At 38.3% G+C, this 22,682-nt stretch overlaps 1 long non-coding RNA gene across 1 annotated transcript in view; it reads right to left on the reverse strand.

Annotated features, from left to right (window-relative positions):
* LOC138916568 (uncharacterized) overlaps window positions 1-22,682 on the reverse strand; it is a 298,642-nt gene that overhangs the window by 29,222 nt on the left and 246,738 nt on the right. The window contains exon 4 of the long non-coding RNA XR_011423842.1: window positions 474-529. This is a non-coding gene — a long non-coding RNA (uncharacterized lncRNA). The remainder of the gene's footprint in view (window positions 1-473; window positions 530-22,682) is intronic.

A 22,682-nucleotide genomic window follows, 5' to 3' on the forward strand; every position in this document is an offset into this window, starting at 1 on the left:
ACATCACTTATGTGGAATCAAAAGAAAAGTCAACTCATAGAAACAGAGACTAGAAAAACAGCCGCCAGGGGCTTTGGGGGGTGGGGGAAATAGCGAGTGGTTGGTAAAAGGGCACAAACTTGCAGTGATAAGATGAATGAGATCTGAGGATCTAATGTATAACATGGTGACTATAGCTGATAATACTGTATTGTATAATTAAAATTTGTTAAGAGAATAGAACTTAAATGTTCTCCCTGTAAAAAAAAAAAAGATAAACATGTGAGGTCATGAATGTGTTAATTAACTGGATGAGATGCATCCTTTCACAATGTATAGTATGTCGAATCAGCACAATGTACGCCTCAAATAGCTTACAATTTTATATGTCAATTATACCTCAATGAAGCTGAAATTTTAGAAAAAGAAAATGAGCAAAAATACAAGCTGCAGTATATTTTTCTGTTTTTCTAATTGGTTGTCTTGCAACTCACCTGGTAAACAAGCCACTTTGAAGACCATCCTTTCTGTAAAGGACAGCAAGGTTTTTCTGTAAAAGACCAGATAGTAGACGCTTTAAGCTTTGCAGGCCATGTGGTCTCTGTCACAGCTAATCAACAATGCGATTGTGGCATGAAAGCAGCACAGACAGTACATGAATGAGCAAGCGTGGTTGTATTCCAATAAAGCTCTACTTATAAAAACAGACAGCAGGCCAGCTATGGCCCTGCTGGCTGGCCATAGTTTGTCAATCCCTGGCTTAAAATATGATAAAAAGATGTTCAAGGAAGTAGCGTGAAGGAAAGCCCATGAGAACTATTGAAACAGTCATTAAAGTTGCCATTTTTTTCTGCTTAATCTCCCGAAAACTCTTTTCTTCCTCTTGGCTTCAGACCCTTGCCCTGATTTAGAACCTGGATCTAAAAAGGACAGAATAAAACCAACACACATCAATACAAATAGCATAAAGAGAATCCCAACATCATTTGAGCACCTGGATCCAGCTATCCCTGAAGTTAGAAAACTATGGATATGCTTCCTACATGAGCCTATAGGAAAGGAAAGAATCCTTCCTCTACCCATCTTCAGTTCTCGGCTGGATCTCTGTAACAAAAGGCAGGTTAACAAGAGAAAAGCATGCGAATTTATTTAATGTAAGTTTTAGGTGGCAATGGGATCCTTCATAAGGAAATGAAGACTTAAACCTGAGTGTTTTTATACTAGGTCTGATGAAGAGTGGAAAGTCATGGGGAAAATGTGATCAACAAAGGGTATGAGCTAAGAGTAGTAAACCAGGGAAAACCTAGCAAAGCCCGTTCCTTCAAGTTTCTCTCAGCATCCCTCTGTCTTTGAAGATAAGGATGGTCCTTTCCTCTGAGTACAGGGAAGGAACCTCTCACACAAGGGTTTTATGACCTGCTTCAGAGGAATGTCAGAAAGTCCTTCGTGAACCTGCTGTTTCTCAAATTCCTTCTGCTTAAAATATCAAGTATGCCAAGGTGACATATTTTGGGGTAGCATGTCCTAAAATCCATGAAGCCTCTAAGTTTCCTTTTAGTTTTTGTTAGTTTGGTTGGATTTTTGTCACTTGCAGCTAATAGTGAATAATATATCCTGATTAATAATGCATTGTTTCATTTAATCCTAATACAACTCAAAGAAATTCTTTCTCATTTTATAAGTGAGGAATCTGAGATGCATAGAAGCAAGTTGCCAAAGTGCATGCTGAGCTATGACGGGGCTGATGACCTCTGCTCTGCAGTAAGCCCAGGTGGCCCTGTGACTCTTGACAGTCTCTCCTGTCAACTCATGAATCTGAGTGTAGCCCTCACAGAAGAATAAATACACAGAATCACTTCCAGAAGGCACCACTTGTGTCACTGAGTTAAATTCCTATTTAACGAAGAGAAAATGGATATCGACCACAGTTGGCTTGATTGCAAATGTCAGGCTCTTTGAATTATTAGGAACAGCAATGAAAAATTGATTACATTTAAAACATCCTGTGAAAAGTTTTACAATCACACATTAAGAAATAGTGTTAAGCAAATAAGAACTAATTGTTCTCAGCTGCACTGGTAACAGCCCTGTCTGCCTTCCCAGTACGATGCATATTCATTTCATTTGAACAAGAAAAGTAAGTAAAAATAAAAAGTCTCAGATCTCATTCACATTCCATCACTATAATTCTGAGCCTAAGGTTATTCTCCTATGGGAGGATAGCAATACAACTAATGCTTTCCCTGATCAGTTCAAACTGGTCTAGAAACCCCTACCCACCCATACAGCAACAATGAGACCCAAAAAAATTCACAGGGAAAGAATGCCACACACCATGCAGTAGATGTGCATCCAAAAGTTTGGGTGTGAATTCGAGGGGTGATTAAATTATTTTGAGGGTCCATAGGGAGTTCACTTCAAAAACAAGCCAAAAAATGTCAAAGTAAATGTGCCCTCTGCCTTCACATGCCTCCAACATCAATTGGTAGCACTTTGACCCAGCGTACTGATTGGAACTCTAAGGTAAGCTAATCCCACTGGCCTCACTACTGTTACCATACACACACACACAGGTTCTTTTACCTGCCACACAAGAGGGCAAAAATGAAAAACTGGGAACACCAGGCTTATGGCAAAGAAAGGGACTTTTATTATCAAAAGGCAGCCAGATGAGGAGATGGGAGCTAAAACTCAGATCCGTCTCCTCTAAGGGAAAAAAGTAGGGGTGTTTATTTGGGATTTTAAGTAGGGGATGGGGAGTATGTGGCCTTGCAGCTGAGCACCTTCCCATCAACCTGAGTTTGCCTTTGTGAGGCTGCTTGCAGAAAGGGAGAAGGTGAGATAAGGAAATCTGCAGGTCAATATCCTTGGTGGTCTGCTTCTAGAATGGATGGTGGATTCTAGTGCCCAGAAACCAAGAAGTTGGGGTCTGGGAGGCTTCAGTTTCTTGATATTCTCTGGACATTAGTTTCCCTGTAATAAACTTCAATGACCCATAATTAGCCAAAACTTCAAAGACCCATAATTAGCCAAAACTTTAGTGTGAGCCCAGTGTGAAAAAAAGCCCTGGGTTTTAACAATTTATAAGATCTACTTGCATTGTGAAGTTCAGGGACATAAAGGTTAAAGAAACTGATGTTTACCTATGAATGTAACTTAGAGAAGCAGGAAAAGTGGATGGGTGCTTTTGGTTTTAACCCCATATATGCTGGGTTTAATGTAGGTGAATGGATATCAGGGCTGATATCACTATCTCATACTTTATAAGGAGTCAAAATGCAGTACTCTGGTCAGCTCCCCATATCCACTCTCCTCTCCATACTGTGATTCCTCTCCTAGCAGTCAAAATAGGCTAGGTTATGTTGCAGTAACAAATCAAGCCAAAATGTTCAGTAGCTTAAAACCATAAAGGTTTATTTCTCATTCAGGTAAAATGTCTATCAAGGGGCCCACAGTTAGGGTGACTAATACTTCCCAGTTTGCCTCAGACTTTCACAGTTTTTGCACTAAAAGTCCCAGAAAACTGGGACAGTTGGTCACTCAGTCCACAAGAGAGCTCTGTACCATAGCATAAGCTTAGCTGGACTTTGATTTTTAGGTAACGTAATCTACAGAAGGTGTGATGGCCATACTCTTAATTTAATGCTTGCCCCAATGCTGAATTTTAATTGTTATTTTATGTTCCAAAGTTTTCTTATTTATACCTTTTTCTGTTAGGAATTGGGAAGTAGTTTACTCTTCCAACTGTGAAATACTCTTTTGTGTATATATTTTATTTCCTTTTATTCCTGCTTGAAAATATGCCTTTTTTCCCCCAAATAGAGCTGTCTACAATTAACACATGATACTAATTCTTTGTTCTCTGAATTTTTACCCTGGATCTATACACTCATTGGTACATGGTCTGCCTTCCAAGTCACCTCAATGACAGTTTTACCAAATGCTTTAGTGCAGAATAGAATGGATTGTTACTTTTCCAGCCTTTGAAGCAATTCCTTGTTTTTGTCCAGTCAGTCCCTAAGCAAATGCAATAAATTTATTTTTTTTATGGCAGCGTCATTTTGAGGTGTGAATTTCTATACTAGTCAGAACAAGCTGGGTTATGCTGAGGTAACAAACAAATTCAAAATTTCTGTGGCTTAAAAAACACAAAGGTTCAGTCCCTGATGCTGATTCACGTCTATCATAGATCCGCAGGAGGGCCCTGACTCAGCACCCCACATTGGTTCAGACTGTAGTATGTGAAATGTCAATGGTTACCAAAGCAGAGAGAAGTGGATAAGGTAAACCCTGAACTAGCTCTTAAAGCTTCCACCAAGAAGTAATACATATCACTTCTGTTCACTGCCACATTGATCCAAGCAAGCCACATGGCCACCCTTAATCACAGGAGAATGGAAAATGCCGTGTACCGTGAAGAAGAGAGAACTTTAATATTTCTGGTCAGTCCTAATGCCTACCAACTCCATACAACCCCAACCCCAAACTCAGTCTCCATTCTGACATTTCGAATGCACCCTCTAAAACTCTTTTAATTCTTAAAAAGTGTGTCTAATCCCAGAGTATTCTCTCCAACTCCTGCCTTAACTAATATCTCTTTCTCTCTTAAATAACCATCCCCACCGGCACCACTCCCAAACTTTCCCTTTCCTTTTTTCCTTTCTCTCTCATACACATAGTCTCCTATTTCTCTTCTCAGAGTCAGCATGTAAGGTCAGAACACTTCTTGTTTCATGATATCCTACCTCCAGACTATTACTCTTCCATTCTTGTGTGAAAAAACATTTTTCTTTGAGGTTCTTACATATGGCTATATCCCTTCTATCCTTCTTGATGACTACCATCTACACCCAGCTTCTCCGTCCATTGACCTTAACTCCAATAACCTTCATTTCTTTTCTAATTCAACCACTCAATCTCATGGCCACATTCCAGATCTAGTATTCACCTAGAACTTGTACTCCATCTTTGAAATCTTAAGTTTGAGTATCCTACCTTCTGGTCCCAATATCCTGTCCTTGAGACCACCAGAATTGTCACTCTCAGTTCCTTTTTCTACTCAGATGTTAGAGTAATTCAAATGCAAAATTGTCTCACTCTTAAATAGCTTACCCGCTTAAAATCTTCAGAGGCTCCTCATGGCACAATGGTTTTCAAACTTGGCTGCACATTACAATCAGCTGAGGAGCTTTTAAAAAATCCCAATGCCACACCACATCCCAGATCCATTAAATTGGAATTTTTGGGGTGTCAAGCATCAGTATTTTTTTAAAGCTCTCAAGTGATTCCATTGTGCAGCCAAGATTGAGAACCACTGACCTAGAAGATAAAAGTCCAATCATGAAAGGTGAAGTGCTTAAAAAACTAGCAAGTTCTTTCCAAATATCCTTTTCTGACCACTTGCATCAGAATCACCAACGTTACTTATTTTCCTGGGCTCCATCCCGGGATAGTGAATTATAGTGCCTCTAGCTACACTCCCAGGATCTGATTTTCACTAACTCTGCAGGTGACGCACACTGAAAGTTGAGAACCACTTCCTGACTGTACATTAGTCACACCGAACTTTTGATATGTCCCTATGAATATGGATTATGCTAAACTAAGCCCATCAGACAGAATTATGAACTATAAACATAACCACATGTCTGTTGCATTACTGAAAGTATGGAAAAATGAAGCACAGTAGTAGAGAGAAACAAGGACACCAGCAGAGATCATGAAGACCAAGGGAAAAGAGATCTGTAGAGCCATCCCAGATTCTGATATCTCTTGGTCACTTCAGAATGTCATTCCATTAACCTCCCTTTCGCTAAAAAAAGCCAATGTGAATCTACCCCTTGAATCACGTCATCTAATAAATCCATTCTCCATTTTTAGTGCTTTTCCAGCAGTGACCCTCTGCCACCAAAGATAAATAAATATTTGCTGAATGAATCATTCCATTTGGGGGCACCAAAATTCTCAGTTAAGAGCTGGGTAACTCGCTGTCACTAAGATAATCACTATAACAGTGTCATATAGCTCAGGTTAATACAGATCTGAAGTCTCAATCTATCTCTGCCAGAATTTTTCTGTAGTCTTTCTCTTCTCAAAATATAGACCTCTCCTCCATATGACAATCAAAGACTAAGGGCATCACATTTCTTACTTATCAAAGCCAAATCCCTTCCTCTCACCCAGAGCTGTTTAGAAGCCAGCTCACACGATCCAGTTGTTAAATATTCAGGAATTTTGTGAGTTGGTTTTCAAACCTTTGTTAGGTTAGGTTTATACCACAGAAATTGGCAGATGCCACAAATCAGAGCTTTCTGTTTGTTTGTTAAGCCAGTTTACCAGTAAACCACTACCACTTCACATAAATATCTTATTTCTATAATCATTTAGAGTGTACAAAGTTTTTCAAGTTCATTATAAATAACTTGTCTATTGTTGCTGAGATCCCCAACAAAGGATCTGACTTTTAGTTTATGCCTCTTTTCAAAGCAGTAGTTAATTGAACAAGGTTAATAACTTCTAAACCTGAAGCAAAGGCTGTAAATTCTTTGCCTGCTTCATTCACTCCTGTCTTTCATTCATCAACAAGCACTTATTAAGTGACTATTGTCTGTCAGACTCTCTGCCAGGCAATGGGATTACAAAGATAAATAAGAAACAGTTCCTGTCCTCAATGACCTCCCTGTCTTTTGGGAAAGAAAGATATCTTCACATATAAACCAGAATAAAGTATAGTATATAGAGCCCTGGGCCGTCAGCCCACATATATTCACTGTGGCTGGGAAGAAGTCAGATGTCTGCCAATGAATCACGCTCTCGACAGTAATGAAGTTTATTCCATTTTTGGACAACCAGGAAGGGCACTTTAAAAACCTCACGGCCTCTTCTTACCAATACATGTAGCAGATGACACGACAATTCTACAAAATATATCACTACCTATATAATATGCCCAAAGATCAGGGACAGGAAGTAAAGACCCATTTTTCCCTCTCAGATGTACATCCAAGTAATGCAAACATATTAGCGTTGGTTTCCTCACATGTGCCAAGAGACAATATGTCAAATAAATAATTTAGACCAGCTGAGGCACAACAAGAAAACAAAGCTCTCAGTCATCTCAGCTGCATTATTGATTGCAAGATACTTGCTAAGACAAATGACTCAGGTGTTATACTTGTGAGGTGTTAGTCCATCCCAGCTACGTAAATCATATTGAACTGTTTGTTGTTTTAAGATGTAAAAACATATCTATAATCATTTTTGCCCCCATTTTTGCAGTCTGTCTAAGGTTACTCTTCATATGCAGAATCTAGCTTCATTATGCGCTCACTTACACAATTTTTCTCTTTCTCTGTTTAGATGTTACCACATATCTATCTAATGGAGAGCCACACTTGTTTATGCTTATTCCTATAAGACATAGCTATTGGTCTAGAGATAAAAGACAAAGAGCAAAATGCAATTAATTCATTAATCAAATTAATTCATTTCAGATAAATTAAGGTGCAATAGAATAAATCCACAGCAATTGGAGTCAGAAGATATAGGTTCAAGGGTAGCGTATTGGTTGTATGACCTAGGACAACTATTTCTTATCCAGTTTTGGTTTCCTTTACAAAATTGGAATAATATCACCTGACCTGTCTATTTCATGAGTTTGTTACAAGAATAATGAAAATTTGAAAATTGTAAAACACTCTATATGGATGAGGAAACTGTTTCAACATAAACAGTCCTTTTATGAATTAATTATCAAGGGTAGGTGTATTTATTTGGTACTCTAAGAAGAAACAGATGGAACACTCAAATTGGGACAATTCCAGGGGTGGGGGGCACTGATTCACCAAGGGATTACTTAAAAAGGTGTTGGTGGGAGTACAGGAACCTCAAGGGTATAGTGCAGGAACTTGAGACTAGTAGCATCATGACGGTGATTACTGCAAGCCTGAAAGAAGTAAGGTTGGAAAGATGACCTAAAGGACCTAGAATGACAGAATCATGAAGATCGGGTTTCCTTGAGAAGAGCAAAGATCTTCTTTCACAAACACAGCCAGTTCTAGGTGACTTTACAGTAAAGGAACCAGAGAGATGTAGTCTGACTCCTCTCTGTTGGCTACACTCCACCAGCAGCCAGAGGCACAGGAGCTTCTGTATATGTAACTCACACAGGTCAGAATTCTAGGGCAAAGAGCAAGGAGGAGAAGGGGGGAGAGTGTATCTGGAGGGACAAAGGCAGAAATCCAGCAGAGTGGGAAACAATCTTTGTTATGATTATTCCTCCACTCAGGATACCAACCTCAAAATCATGTTCTGCTTTTCCTCTCCAAAACTCCATTTCAACTTAGTTATGAAATGATGTCAACTCTCTCTCCGCCATTTTTGTCACATCCATCTCCTTGATATCCACGGCCATTACCTTTGTTCATGTCTACATTAGTCAGGAATCTTTTGATTACAAGTGACAGAAACCAGCTCAAAATGGCTTATGCAAAAGGGAATTTATTGGCTCACTAACTGAAAACTCCAGAGAAACTGTGTCTTCAGCCACGATTGGATTCAGGAGCTGGATCATTTCATTAGGATTAAGTCTTTCTTTCCTCGCTGTTGTCTTCTTTCTCAGGCTGTACTTTCCTCTGTTTGCTTCCTTTTTGGGTAGGCTCCCTTCCCATGGGGGATTCAAGTACCTAAAGCTACTATGATTCTGGATATCACATCACAAAGGCAAAAGGAGTTTATTTATATTTATGTTCATATTTAAAAGCATGGGAGATTATATAGGCATTTGGAGCCAAATTTCTAGCTAAGAATTATTAGTGTTTATTTCCCTTGAATTCCTTCCCTGCTCATCTCCTTCAAGTAGGTGAGTGACGACAGCACTGAGAGATGGCAACAATCATGATAGATGGTGAAGTAGATTACATATGTATGAATTCTGGTTCTTCTTGAAATCCATTTTACCCTTGACCCATGTTGGAACACTTCCTCACCTTTTTGGGTAGAAAGTAATGGAGGAGAGAAATCTTGAATATGCAGTACAGTTTAAATTGTATTGTATACAGCCAATCTCTAGCTGCCTTGTTGTGAATATTAAATGATATCCTTCAAAGTATTCAAGAGATGGTGGCTCAAAAAATATTAGTGCCTTGTGCTTGCATCTGACTTATTAATACTCCAGAGACATAGCCAACAGTATATGTTAGAATTCTCACTTCACAAATAAGGAAACTGAACCTTTCAAAATTACTCAGCAAGTAAGTAGAAAGTCATGATTGAAATCCAGAATCCAAATCCCCAAATTTTTCTATTTTACTAGGGTGCCACCTTCATGCCTCTATTGCTAAGAAAAAGTCAATCATAATACATAAAAGTCACTTTGAATCATAAGGTATTTAAGTAATGACACATGAGGGTTTTCCTTTAAACTGTTGTGAGACAATAGAGAAAATATATATTGGTCTCTGCCCCCAGTTCCTAGTATAGAGCTCCTGAAACTCCTGTAATTTCCTGGGTGATAAGAGCACTAGGAGCATCTCTTGTTCTCATATTTGGTCTTTGATCCCAGTTCCTAATACAGGGCTCCTGATGCTCTTGTAATTTCCTAGGTGATAGAAGTGTCTTTTGTCCAAATGAGGCAACCTTGGGCTGACTCCTGGATGGCTCCTGGGTGAGGGCTGGTCACTCAAAAGAACAAGCCATGATTAGAAGATTGGAATTTTCAGCCCTGCCCCCATTCTCTGAGAAAGAAGGACTGAAAATGAACTTAATGATCAGTCATGCCTATGTGATGAAACCTCCATAAAAATCCCGATAGTGTGGTGTTCAGAGAGCTTCCCTGTTGGCAAACCTGTCCATGCTGGGAGGGTGATGCACCTCAACTTCATGGGGATAGAAGCTCCTGTGCTCTGAACCCTCCCAGACCTTGTCCTATATCTGGCAGTTCGTCTGTAACCTTTACAATATCTTTTAATAAACTAGTAAATGTAAGTAAGTATTTCCCTGAGTTCTGTGAGCTGGTCTAGCAAATTAATCAAACCTGAGGAGGAGCTTATGGGAATCTCTCATTTGCAGCCAAATCAGATAGAAGTTGTGGGTAACCTGGGGACCCGCTACTTGCGGCTGGCATCTGAAGTGGTGTGGGAGCAGTCTTGTGGGACTGAGCCCTTAACCTGTGGGATCTGATACTATCTCCACAGTGTCAGAATTGAGTTAAATTGTAGGACACTCAGCTGGTGTCACAGAGAATTACTTGTTGTGGGGAAAAACCTCCACATATTTGATGACCAGAAGTGTCAGAAGTGAAGTCTTGTGACTGCGGTAGTAGTGGGAATGTAAAGGAGAAACAGGGGAGAACCATAGGTTTTTCTTTTACACCTGGGTATATCCAGAATCAAGGGAGAGGAGATGCCATTTAGGTCAGGATATATGGGGAACATAGGGTAAACAACAAAGCATCTGTTCATACTTTAATACACAAATGTTCTCTGGATACTTATTCACAGCTGCTCAGATTGATCTTGCTGAAATTTCAGGATACAGAGGCAAATTTTCTAAGTCATCTCTCTGGCTGGGTTGGAGTTCTTTCCAGTCCTTTCTAAAAGAAGCATTTTGTTTATTATTATTTAAGCAGTCAAGAGTGGCATATTACAGCTGTAAAACAATTCTCCTGGCCGCCAACATTTCTCCACTCTAACCCACCATTACCTTCATCCAAATGCCCAGACTGTTATTCATCTCACATAGATTGATGGAGAGAGAAACCAACATACTTTCAAAGTAGCAAAACAGGAGCTGGGATTAAACTTTCATATGGGCTCATATTTAATATGGAATCACACTGCCCATACCCATCTGGGGTCAGAGCAGAAAGAAGAATCTGAGTGCTCCATCTTCTGACTATATTTTGTTTCATTTTCACGATAAAGAAGAAATAGAATGAGCTCTAGATTTAGACAATCCTGACTTTGAATCCCACTTGCTCTCTTTCTGATTTTGAGAAAGGTACTGCCCTTGTTGGAGCCTTGGTTCCTATATCCAAAAAACGGGAATAAAACAAAAGATCTCTGGGGTGTTGTGAGGTGCGCAAATTAATGGCACAAAGTCAGGTATAGTATTACCGATCATCAGATGGCTTTAACAATTGTGCGCTTAGTTTTCTATTATAGAAAGGAGAGTTTAGGGGAAGCAGTAAAAGGTTTCTTCTTCCTATTATAGCAGGTGGTCCTTTCATTTCATAGTCTTGAGGTCTGAGATAGGTGGTGGTATCATAATGTAGCTCCCTGGTGAGCCAATCACTCAAGTAAGGCTTGCGAATAACCAATCCTTTAGAAACGGTACTCCCCAGGAGGAACAAACTGATTGATAGATTCATGTTACGTAAATAATGCTTCTTTCCCACTCTTTGTTTGTTTATTATTCTCACATGAGGAGGAAGCTTGACCAGAATAAAACTGCTATCACCCCACGTTCTGACCAGTCTTCTCTAGAAGAGGCAAAGCCGCTTAATCTGATGAGTGAGTTGGGAAAACTCATCTGGACGTTCTCTTCTTCTTCTCTGTTCCATTAGGTGCCAGACGTCCCAAAAAGAATGTGTGTATAGCTCTGCCCTCTATGTTTTTCATAGTTTCACAGGGGGCAAGCAGTACCTGTGACTGGGTGAAAACTTCTATATAATTCTAGAGCTCAGTGTTAACAAGCTCATTTGCCTATAGTATAAACCACAATCTCCATTATAAGCTTTATATTTATATAAAGATGATACTTTTGTCTTTCATCTGCCTTACTCTTTTATCTTAATTCTCAATTGATACAGCACTTAGACCAGAAAGAAGGATGTTATTTTGGGGACCCTCTCAAACTTCAACAGTACGTTTTTAGAAATAAGACTTCCTTACCATACGCACTCACTACACCAAAACCACTTCTAAGTCCGAATTACGATTACCCCAAAAACAGACTTCATAGTTTCTTACCAGACTAACTTAGTGTCTGTGACATTTATTAGGCTATTTAATATGGAAGTAGCGCTGACTTCCAGCTAGCTAAACCCAAGGTCCAGAAGCATAAGGTTGATTTTATTTCTAATCTCTAAGGAATCTATAATCTCTTCCATACCAATATAACCCCAGACCCCCAACCTCTTTATCTTCTTCTGAGGTAGAACATCAATGTATAATTTTTATATCAAAAAGACATAAAAAGTGGGGCCCACCCGGTTGTGCAGCAGTTAAGTTCGCACATTCCACTTCGGCTTCCCGGGGTTCACTGGTTCGGATCCAGGGTGTGGACCTACACACCACTTGTCAAGCCATGCTGTGGCAGGTGTGCCACATATAAAGTAGAAGAAGATGGGCATGGATGTTAGCTCAGGGTGAGTCTTCCTCAGAAATAAAGAGGAGGATCAGCGGGAGATGTTAGCTCAGGGCTAACCTTCCTCAAAAAGAAAAAAGAAAAAAATAAGACATGAAAAGCTATAAATGTCCTATTTCCATAGCATTTAAAAGAAATTTTACATTTATGTTGGTTTCACTTTCACATTTGTTTCTATTTTTTATCCTTATAATATTCTGCAAAGTTAAATGAGCAAGTATTAGTCTAATAATCTTACAGAAGAAGAAAACAAGCTTTAGAGAGGCAGTCTTGATCAAGATCATACAGCCCACAGCACAGTTAAAACTGAAATTCAATTTATCCAGTTCCCTGCCCTCAAGTTGCATATAGCCTAGTAGGAGAGACAGACAGGCACACAAGAAATTGTGGTCCAGATCACAGACACCATAACGTCAACTTGGGAGACCAGAAAGGAGGGACTCATGATCCAGTCTTGGAGATTTAGAGGAGACTTGCTGGACGAGAGTGAAGAGATGGGTTTTAACTATGAATGTTGCATAGAGAAGGAACAGTATGCTCAAAGAGGGAGAGAATACGATTGTTCAGGGAATCACAAATTGTTCAGAATGGCTGGAGTGAAAATTGCCAGCAATGATCAGGAAGAGAAGAGCCTGGAGAAGTAAGCAAAAACCAAGTACGACACTCTTTCTTTCCTCAGGTCTAAGAACATGGGCTTCATTACAAAAACATGAAGACCTCATACCACCACTTCCCATCAAATAAAATTAAATATGATATATCCATGCTTCTTCACCTCTTAAACCCAAACCAAAATAGAAGATGACTAGAATATAGTCCCCAACATTCAAGATCAGTGCACCACGACAAGGCTACCCCCAGTTTACCTGAGAAGAGCATTTCAGTTTAGATGATAATGACACATAAACCTGAAAATATTTTCCCAAGATCATTCTGTGTTCAAAGAACTGCTGTTCCCAGACACCTGCACGCTCACATCAGTCAGTGTCTCCCAGACGGATTGACGAATGGCTGCTCTGTTTTCAGCCAGCTGCGCTTGGGCATTCTGGTGGAACGTGGCTGTCAGATGACTTGATTTTCAGGACAATTTAAGAGTTTTCTTTTCTTTTTTCTCCTAAGAAACAATCAACTTGTCATAAGGTGTTACATTTTTCAATCTATATGCATTTCATTCTCCCAACGACACACATACACAGCCATTTAGGATTAGATGCCTTCCTACACCAGCAAACACACACATACTCCTGTTAAGTGGATGCATATATCAGAATGGCACATCCATAATATACAACAGTAATAATTCCTTATATTTGCATAGTACTTTTTATTTATAATTTATACGCAGCTGCTCCCAAAAAGGATGTGAGACAGCTATAGCACTTTATAATTTATAAAGCATTCCCTCTTATTACAACCCTGTGAGGTGGAAAGAACACAGATTAATATTTTTGGCAGGAAGAAAAGGAAACTGAGGCTCAAAAAGCTAAAGTGACTTCTCCAAGCCCAAATCCAGAACTCTGAAAGCTTTGAGCTGTGTTCTTTCAATTGCATTAGGCCATCTCCTCTAACAACCTGTACACCCACCAGCTCTCTTAAGGATATCCTGAGAAATGAATATGTCAAAAATCACCACAGCTATCAGAACATATTTCAGATACTCTGCTCTTACTCTCCGTGTCCCCATCCTCAGTCCCTCAAGATTAAGAATTATCACTGGGACTGGCCCTGTGGCCAAGTAGTTAAGTTCACACGCTCTGCTTTGGTGGCTTGGGGTTCACTGGTTCGGATCCTGGGCGCAGACCTACACACCACTCATCAAGCCATGTTGTGGTGGCATCCCACATAGAAGAACTAGAATGACCTACAACTAGGAGATACAACTATGTACTGGGGCTTTGGAGAAAAGGGAAAAAAAGGAATCATCGCTAACATTCATTGAGCACCTAGGATGTGAATAGCACTGTTATAAGTATTTTACTTGTATTACCTCATTAAATCCTCAAAACAGCCCTAATAATTCCACTTTATGGATGAGAAAAGTGAGGCAGAGAAAAGTTAAATAACTTAGCCATACAGACCAGGCTAGTAGGTTTTAGAGTCAGATTTCACACTAAGGCAGTCTTAATCAGGGCTCACTTGTTTAACCACTATGTTATTCTTGTTCTTTGTCCCAGAAATTTCTTCAGAATAGATGTGTCACAAGAAATAGGTTTTATGTCAAGAAAGAGGTTTGTTCACAAAATGAATGCTGCGTAGTGTGTCCCTTTTTTCTCACATGCCTCAAAGGACCAATGACTCTTTCAGACGACCCACTCAGTCTTCTTGGCATGCCTATAAACCCTTCAAAATCCACATGCAAGTAGAACTCCTAATAGAGTTCTCATCTCCCAAGCATGATGTAGACTGCTAGTTGCCTACCCCATATTCATTCTCTCTTCTTCTGACTAATTGAATCAAAATTTTGTTGGGAGCCATACTATCTCTATAGAAGAAGAAGAAGAAGAAGAAGAAAAGAAGAAAGAGAAGGAGAACAAGAAAGTAATTCCATTTCCTAGACTCCTTTGAAAATAGCAGTGGCCACGTGGCACCATGGGGAAGCTTTTGGGAAAAGTCCTCAAAAGATGGCCAGCTGTCTTGTTGAATGACCTTTTCCTCTGCCCTATACCTTCTTCTTGCATATAATTCAGAAATAAAGCCAAGAGTTAATCATCTATCTTGAAACTCAGGAGACAGACAAGAGACTGTATTCTGACTTGGAGGAGCTACCATACCAGCCATGAATGTCAAACCTATCTCATGCTGGAAAAATAAAACCCCTCATTTTTCAAACCATTATTTTTAGAAGTCTGAATGCTCACAGCTGAATGCAATTTATCACTGATGTACCATGCCATGCTAACCTGTGCAAATGTCAAGATGAATACACACATTTATTCCAGCAGGAGAGCAAAACCCCAACAGGGTTTTTCCTGAAATGGATGCCATCATTAGTTAAGTTACGCCAGAGTACTTATAGCTTTCCTTGCTTTTTTGTGATTTTTATCACACTGTCAGAGAACAAATAAGATCATGAATAATGATTTATAATAGATGCACCTAACGACCCCCAAGTATTTTTGAAACTTCTAACATGTATTTGACAACTATAATTCATTCCTCCAGAGACATGGGGTTAAGTGTTGGAGTGGCATATGCACCTTGTGGCCCTCCCCCAGCCCCTATCTTCCACCCAGACTACATTTATAACCCCTGGCTAATCTGTGGGTTTAAGCAATCGTGTCCCCAAATAGCTAGGATATTTCCATGGTACCAGCCAATCAAGACAGAGACTTTCCACAGATAGGTTATCTTGGTACTGATTACCTTCCCTGAGACACAGGCAAGTGAGAAGAATCAGCCATCACCAATTCACAGTCTCTTTCCTCATCTTGACATATATTGATATTGTTCCATTTCAGATACATGCCTAAACGCCATTCAAAATATTCTAATCTTGTAGCAAGGATATATGATGGATACCAGTTCAAATTATCAATGTCAGAATCAATCTCATGTGATTTAAAAAACAAAAATTCCTTTCTAGTTTCATTGAGAATGTCCTTGTTTAACCGACCTGGGAGTAATCAAAGTATGAATTGATATTTAGGAATGTCAATGCTTACACAACAAACCCAAGCCATGTACCTAATGGGCTTGTCGTGTAATACCCAGAGATAAAGACAAGAGTAATTAAGAAAAGAACTGTGAGATCTTTAGCAGTTGAAGATATTAATAATAAAAGAAAACACAAGAATTTTTTATAGTTAAATATTTAGATGCCATTCGTAATATTTTAAACACTATTGAAAGTTTACTAAGTGCCAGGCATTGTGCTAAGTGCTTTGTGTACATCATCTCATTTATTTTTCTCTACCTATAAAGTAGGTAATATTTTAGACATTTCTCTCACTTTAAAGTCAAAATACCCAAAGCCCAGACAGATTAAGTAATTGTCCAGTCACACAACTACGAAGTGTTGGAGCCAAGATTCCAACAAATCCGGGAAATCTGATCCCTCAGTGAAATTAAGCATTTCATGCTATCATCTCTCAGCAAACAAAAGGAAGTGAGAAAATAAAGTAAAGGCTGAGTTTTTAAAAGACTGATTTTAATAACATACATAAACTAAAATTCCAGTCAATTGCAACATGATTTTTGGCATAGTGCAGGCAAGCAGAGGGAAGTAAAAGTGTGCTACTTTTACCTGGTTTAATAGAACTAGCTATGGATTAACTCTAAAGTCTGTTAGCAAAATCTAAGTTTACATACATATATCAAAAATTTAAAAGCAATCACCGATAAGCTAAAAGTAAAATGATAACTCTGAAGCCAGTAGTAAAGGAAAATAGAACAAAGTAAACTGTACCAATTCAACAAAATATAGGAAAAAAAGGTAAAAATATAAACCAGATGTGGCAGATTGTATTTTCTAAAGGTGGTCACGCAACCATATACACTATCTCATATGTTCTTATTAAAATGTGTTGTTGACTCATCTCCATTGAGGGATGGAGTCTATATTCCTTTCCCTGGAACCTGGACAGAACTTTATAAATACCTCAGCTAACAGAATTCCCAGTGAATGTGATGTGTCATGACTTCTAAGGCTAGATCATAAAAAAACAAAAGGCTTCTCTCTGGCTCCAGCTCTCAGTGCACGTACCCTTTGAACCCAGTAACAATATTGTAAGGAAGCCCAAGCCTCACAGAGAGGCCACAAGAGGATGTTCAGTCAAGAATCCCCAGCTAGATTCCTAGCCAACTCTAGAATTAACTACCAGACGTATGAGTGAATGAGCTTGCAAATGATTCCAGCAGAGAACCAAAACATCACAAAACAGAGAAAAGCCATCTCTGCTCTGCCCTGTCTGAAGTCCTTACCCACAAAATCATAAGAGATAATAAAACAATTGTTGTTCTAAGTTAGGAAGTCTAGAGGTCATTAGATTTATAGCAACAGATAACTCATAAAGCAGAGAAAATAAAAATATGAAATTAGATGGCAAGAACAAGTCCAAACATATCAGAAATCACAATGAATATAAAATGGGTTAAATTCATGTATTAACTGGATAAGAAAAAGGAAAGGCATCAGAAGACTGAAAATAAATAGATTGTAAAAAGAAATATCAGGCAAATCAGCCCCTCAAAGAAAATCTTGTAGTAACATTAATATAAATCAACATAAAATTAAGGCAAAAAAGTACTAAAAGGGACAAAAATGGATACTTCATATTGATGAAAGAATAATTATACAAGTTATAAGAAGCATAAATGTGTATTCCCCTAGCAACATAGTTTCACAGTTTTGAAATATATAAAGCCAAATTTTATATATGAAATCATGGAAAAAAATCTAGAAGTCTACAAACTCTACTTATAACATTGGCTATATTCGTGACAAAGATGAGGGGAATGGGTTTGATGACTAAGTCAATCCAAATGAGTCACTCTCTACAACATACACACAGATCTACACACAAACACACACATACACACAGTGTTATGCTAGGTAGAAATGCACACAAACCAGAGATTAGCACATTAGAAGAACAAAATGTTAACAGCTTCCTAAGTCTACTTAAGTAAATGTTGCTCTTTGTTAGCTAAGTAGATGAAAATACTCTGAGATAACCAACTTGTATTTCCAATATTACTTTTATTCCAGTGATATTCCAACAAAATAACTTCAAGGGAAATGTAAATAAGAATACATTGACACAGATGTGATACAAAGAAGTGCATTGTCCCTGTCCTACAATCATTTATTTGTTTAATAATATTTTGAATTATACCATATGCCAAGGACTGTGTTAGGCATTAAGGATACAAAGGTGAATCTGCCAGACATAGTCTCTGCTCAAGGCTTACCATTAGTAGTGGATGTAGACTCTGAACAAACAGACCCAGAAATGACTATCAACTTTAATTGTCTAAGGACTCTGAAGGGAAGCAACAAAATGTTATGAGAACAGGAGGAGCTTACCTTACATACGGTGATCAGGAAAGGCCTATCTGGGGAGACAAATTTAACCAGAGGCTAAAATTATGACTAAGAACTAGCCACGTAACTACTTCTTATTCTGGCAAAAATGGAGTAATAGGGACCAGTTCTACTTCTGGCCTGAAGTAATTAATAAACCAGACAATTATTTTCAGACATTGAACCTCAGGTGGCATGGGAAAGCGATCCCTGAGAGAGGGGGAATAAATGAAGTGTGCCCCATGTTTGCCCCAGCCTATTGTCCCCAGAGAGTTTTGTCCTCAGCAGGGGTGGGGAAACCAGGTGGTGCCCAGTGATCCTATTGAATTGAGGACAGAGATTTGCAAGTTTGAAGAGGCCAAAAAGACTAGAGTTCATTGAGCAGAGCACCAACAAGGAGACAGCTTCACAGAGAGAGAACCTCAGAGATCTGCAGAAGGTCCCCTCAGATCCTTATGTGAGTAGAGACCAGAACATGCAGGTGAGCAAAGTACTCAAGGCCAGAGAAAGAGTTACCTAAAAGGAACAGAGGAAACCAACTCTAGGTAAAACACAGAGCCAGAAATATTTCTGTTCCTAAAGCCAAAAGACAAAATTTTGTAATTAACCAGGCATGGGTAAGGTATTCAAAAGGGCATTGGCTCATAATGAAACTAAATTAGTTCTGGAATAAAGGCTGCTCTGGTCTCACCAAATAAAGTTTAACAGAAAGCCTTGACGGGACTAAACTATTTTAAGGTCAATTAAATACACCTGTAGAACAGAACTCAAGAATATTTATAAGACTACAAAAATAGTCTTACCAGCACTTAAGAAGGTAAAATTCACAATGCCTATCATCCAATCAAAAAACTAGCAAGCATACAAAGAAGCAGGAAAATACAACCTGTAATGAGACAGTAAAACAACATCTTTAAATTATTGAAAGAAAAGCTGTCAACTGTTAACTCTATTCCAAGCCAAAAATATCTTTTATAAACACAGGAAAATAAAGACAGGTTTAGATGTATATAATTGGAAAGAATTCATCATCAGCAAACCTGTACTATAAAAATGTTTTTAAAAAGTCCTTGGAGCAGAAGGAAAATAATACCAGATAGAAATCTGCATCAACACAAAGGCATGAGGAGCACTGGAAATGGTAAGAATATGGGTAAATATTAAAAATTTTTTCTCTTGGGGCTGGCCCCGTGGCCGAGTGGTTAAGTTCTCGCACTCTGCTGCAGGCAGCCCAGTGCTTTGTTAGTTCGAATCCTGGGCGGGGACATGGCACTGCTCATCAAACGACGCTGAGGCAGCGTCCCACATGCCACAACTAGAAGGACCCACAACGAAGAATATACAACTATGTACCGGGGGGCTTTGGGGAGAAAAGGGAAAAAAATAAAATCTTTAAAAAAATTTTTTCTCTTATTTTGCAAATCTCTCTAAAATAATCATTACAGCAAAATAACAATGTATTATGGGGTTTACAATATATATAGAAGTAAAATGTATGACCCAAATGGCACAAAGACTGGGAGGAGGAAAATGGAATTGTACCATTACAAAGTTCTTATACTATACATGAAGCGGCGTATTACTCAAAAGTACAGTGTAATAAGTTAAAGCTATATGCCCTAAAGCAACACCTAAACAAACCAACTAAGGATAAAACGGGATGATAAAAATCATTTAATTAATCCAAAAGAAGGAAGAAAAAAGAAAACAGAGAACAAAGAGCCAGTGGGAAAAACAGAAGCAAATAGTAAGATGGTGACTGAAGATCAACCATATCAATAATTGTATTGAATGTAAATGATCTAAACATCTCAATTAAAAGACAGAGATTGATAGGATTTTAAAAAAACAAAAACCAATTATATGTTTCGTACAAGAGACAAACATGTTAGAAGTAAAAGGATGGAAACATATACCACACTAATACCAATAAAAAAAGAAAGCTGAAGGGGCTACATTTCTTTCAAACAAAGCATACTTTGGAGCAAAGAATAGATCAGGCATAAAGAGTGTCATTTTCTAGTGTTAAAGGGGTAAATTCAGCAAGAGGATGTAACAATCTTAAATGTTTATGCCCCTAAGAACAGAGTTTCAAATACACGAAGCTAAAACTGACAGAACCAAAATGAGAAATAAACAAATCTGTAATTATAGTGGGAGATTTTAACACCCTTCTCTCAGTAATTGACAGAACAAGTGGGCAGCAAATCAGTAAGGGCAAACAACTTGACCTTTTGACATTTATAGAACACTCCATCCAAAAACAACTGAATACACACAATATTCAAGTGCATACAAAACATTTACCATGATAGACTATATTTTGAATCATGAAATAAGCATAAGGAAACTCAGAATGGCTCAAATCATACAAAGCATGTTCTTGGACTACAATACAATTAAAGTAAAAGTCAAAAACAAAAATAGTTTTGGAAAACTCTCAATTTTTATAAACAAATGAGCAGACTTCTAAATAACCCATGAGTCAAAGGAGAAATCAAAAGGGAAATAAGAAAATATTTTCAACTAAATTAAAATGAAAACATGTATATTGAAATTTGTGGGAAGCATCTAAACCAAATCTTAGAGTAAACTACATGACATTAAACATATGTATTAGAAAAAGAAGAAAGCTTTCAAAACGATGATCTCAGCTTCCACCTTAAGAAACTAGAAAAATAATAGTAAATTATACTTAAAGTAAGCATAACAATAAAAGTAATACAAAGAAAAATTGAAAAGAAAGAAATACAAGATAAAAAAACAGAGAATGTCAATGAAACCAAAAGTTGATAATTTAAGAAGATTAATAAAATTGACTAATCTCTAATTCGATACCTCCAGTCACTTTTATCTTATCCGTTCCAGTGGGAGCATGGTAGTATCTAAATGTGGCTTTAGTTTGCATTTCTCTGATGACTAATGATGTTGAGCATCTTTTCATGTGCTTATTTGCCAACTGTATATCGTCTTTGGTGAATTCTAGATAAACGTCCTTCATCAGATACACGTTTATAGATATTAAAAATTTTGTTCTTCAAAAGTCACTGTTTCAAAAATGGAAAGGACTAGTATCTAAAATACATAAAAATTCTTACAACTCGAGAAGAAGAAAACAAAAAATAAAAATTGGGCAAAAGTTTTGAACAAATACTTCACCAAAGTGAATAGCGGGAGAAATAACATTCCAGGTTGGAACCATTATGAGTGAACACCCTTAGGCAAGAAAAGAATTGATGTGTTCACAGAACAGAAGAAAGACCTATGTCACTGGAGCATTATACAGGAGATAGGTGGCATGATATGAGGTTGAGGTAGGCAGGGGACAGGATCTTATCGGAGCTTGAAGCCATTGTAGAGAGTTTGCTAGCTGTACAAACTTAGACAGCTTTCTTAAACTGTCTTTATTTTGCAAATGTAAAATCAAGATGTTAGTTTAACTCATAATTTAGTGAGTTAGGAAATATAAAATGTTTCCAACAGTCCCTGGCACATTGTAAGAGCTATAAGGCATTTCCTCTATTATTTCCACTGCAATACATAATACCCTATATCCATTATGATATGATGGACTAGACTTTAGATGCCTTAACAATAAGATTTACAAATTAAATTCTCTTTTTTCATCCTCATTGGGACCTATCTAAGCTCTTAGCTATCTCCCTAAAATGCTAACACCAGTGACCAAATATTAATAATGAAACAATGACAGCAAAATAAGAGCAAAGGCATTGTTCCAGCTTTCCCTCCCCTCAAGACAAGGAGAGCTCCTGCTGTGTTTTGAGACATTTGCAATTGTCATGTAGACTAATCTGTGCCTCTATCTTCTGTTAAAAAATATTTTCCTCTGCGGCTGGCCAGTGGCATAAGTGGTTAAGTTCAGCATGCTCTGCTTCTGCGGCCGGGGTTTGTGGATTTGGTTCTTGGGCGTGGACCTACACCACTCGTCAAGCCATGCTGAGGTGGCTTCCCACATGCAAAATAGAGGGAGATTGGCACAGATGTTAGCTCAGGGACAATCTTCCTCAAGCAAAAAGAGGAAGATTGCCAACAGATGTTAGCTCAGGGGCAATCTTCTTCGCCAAAAAAAAAAAAAACAAACTTCCTCTCCAGCGCCCCAAAATGGAAAAGAAAGTTGGCTGTAATAAACTGTTCTTCATTTGGTGATTACTTTGTTTCATGTAACTTGATTCACAGCAGTTGTCTTAAATGAAAGCTCTGAGTTCTGCACTTATCTCCCTGACTTCTGCTTTTCCATTAAAACAAGATTTCCCAACCATTTTTTGTAACCCATACCAACTACATTGCTTCTTAA

This window comes from Equus caballus, chromosome 12 (genome assembly GCF_041296265.1).
Source record: "Equus caballus isolate H_3958 breed thoroughbred chromosome 12, TB-T2T, whole genome shotgun sequence".
Taxonomy (NCBI): Eukaryota; Metazoa; Chordata; class Mammalia; order Perissodactyla; family Equidae; genus Equus; species Equus caballus.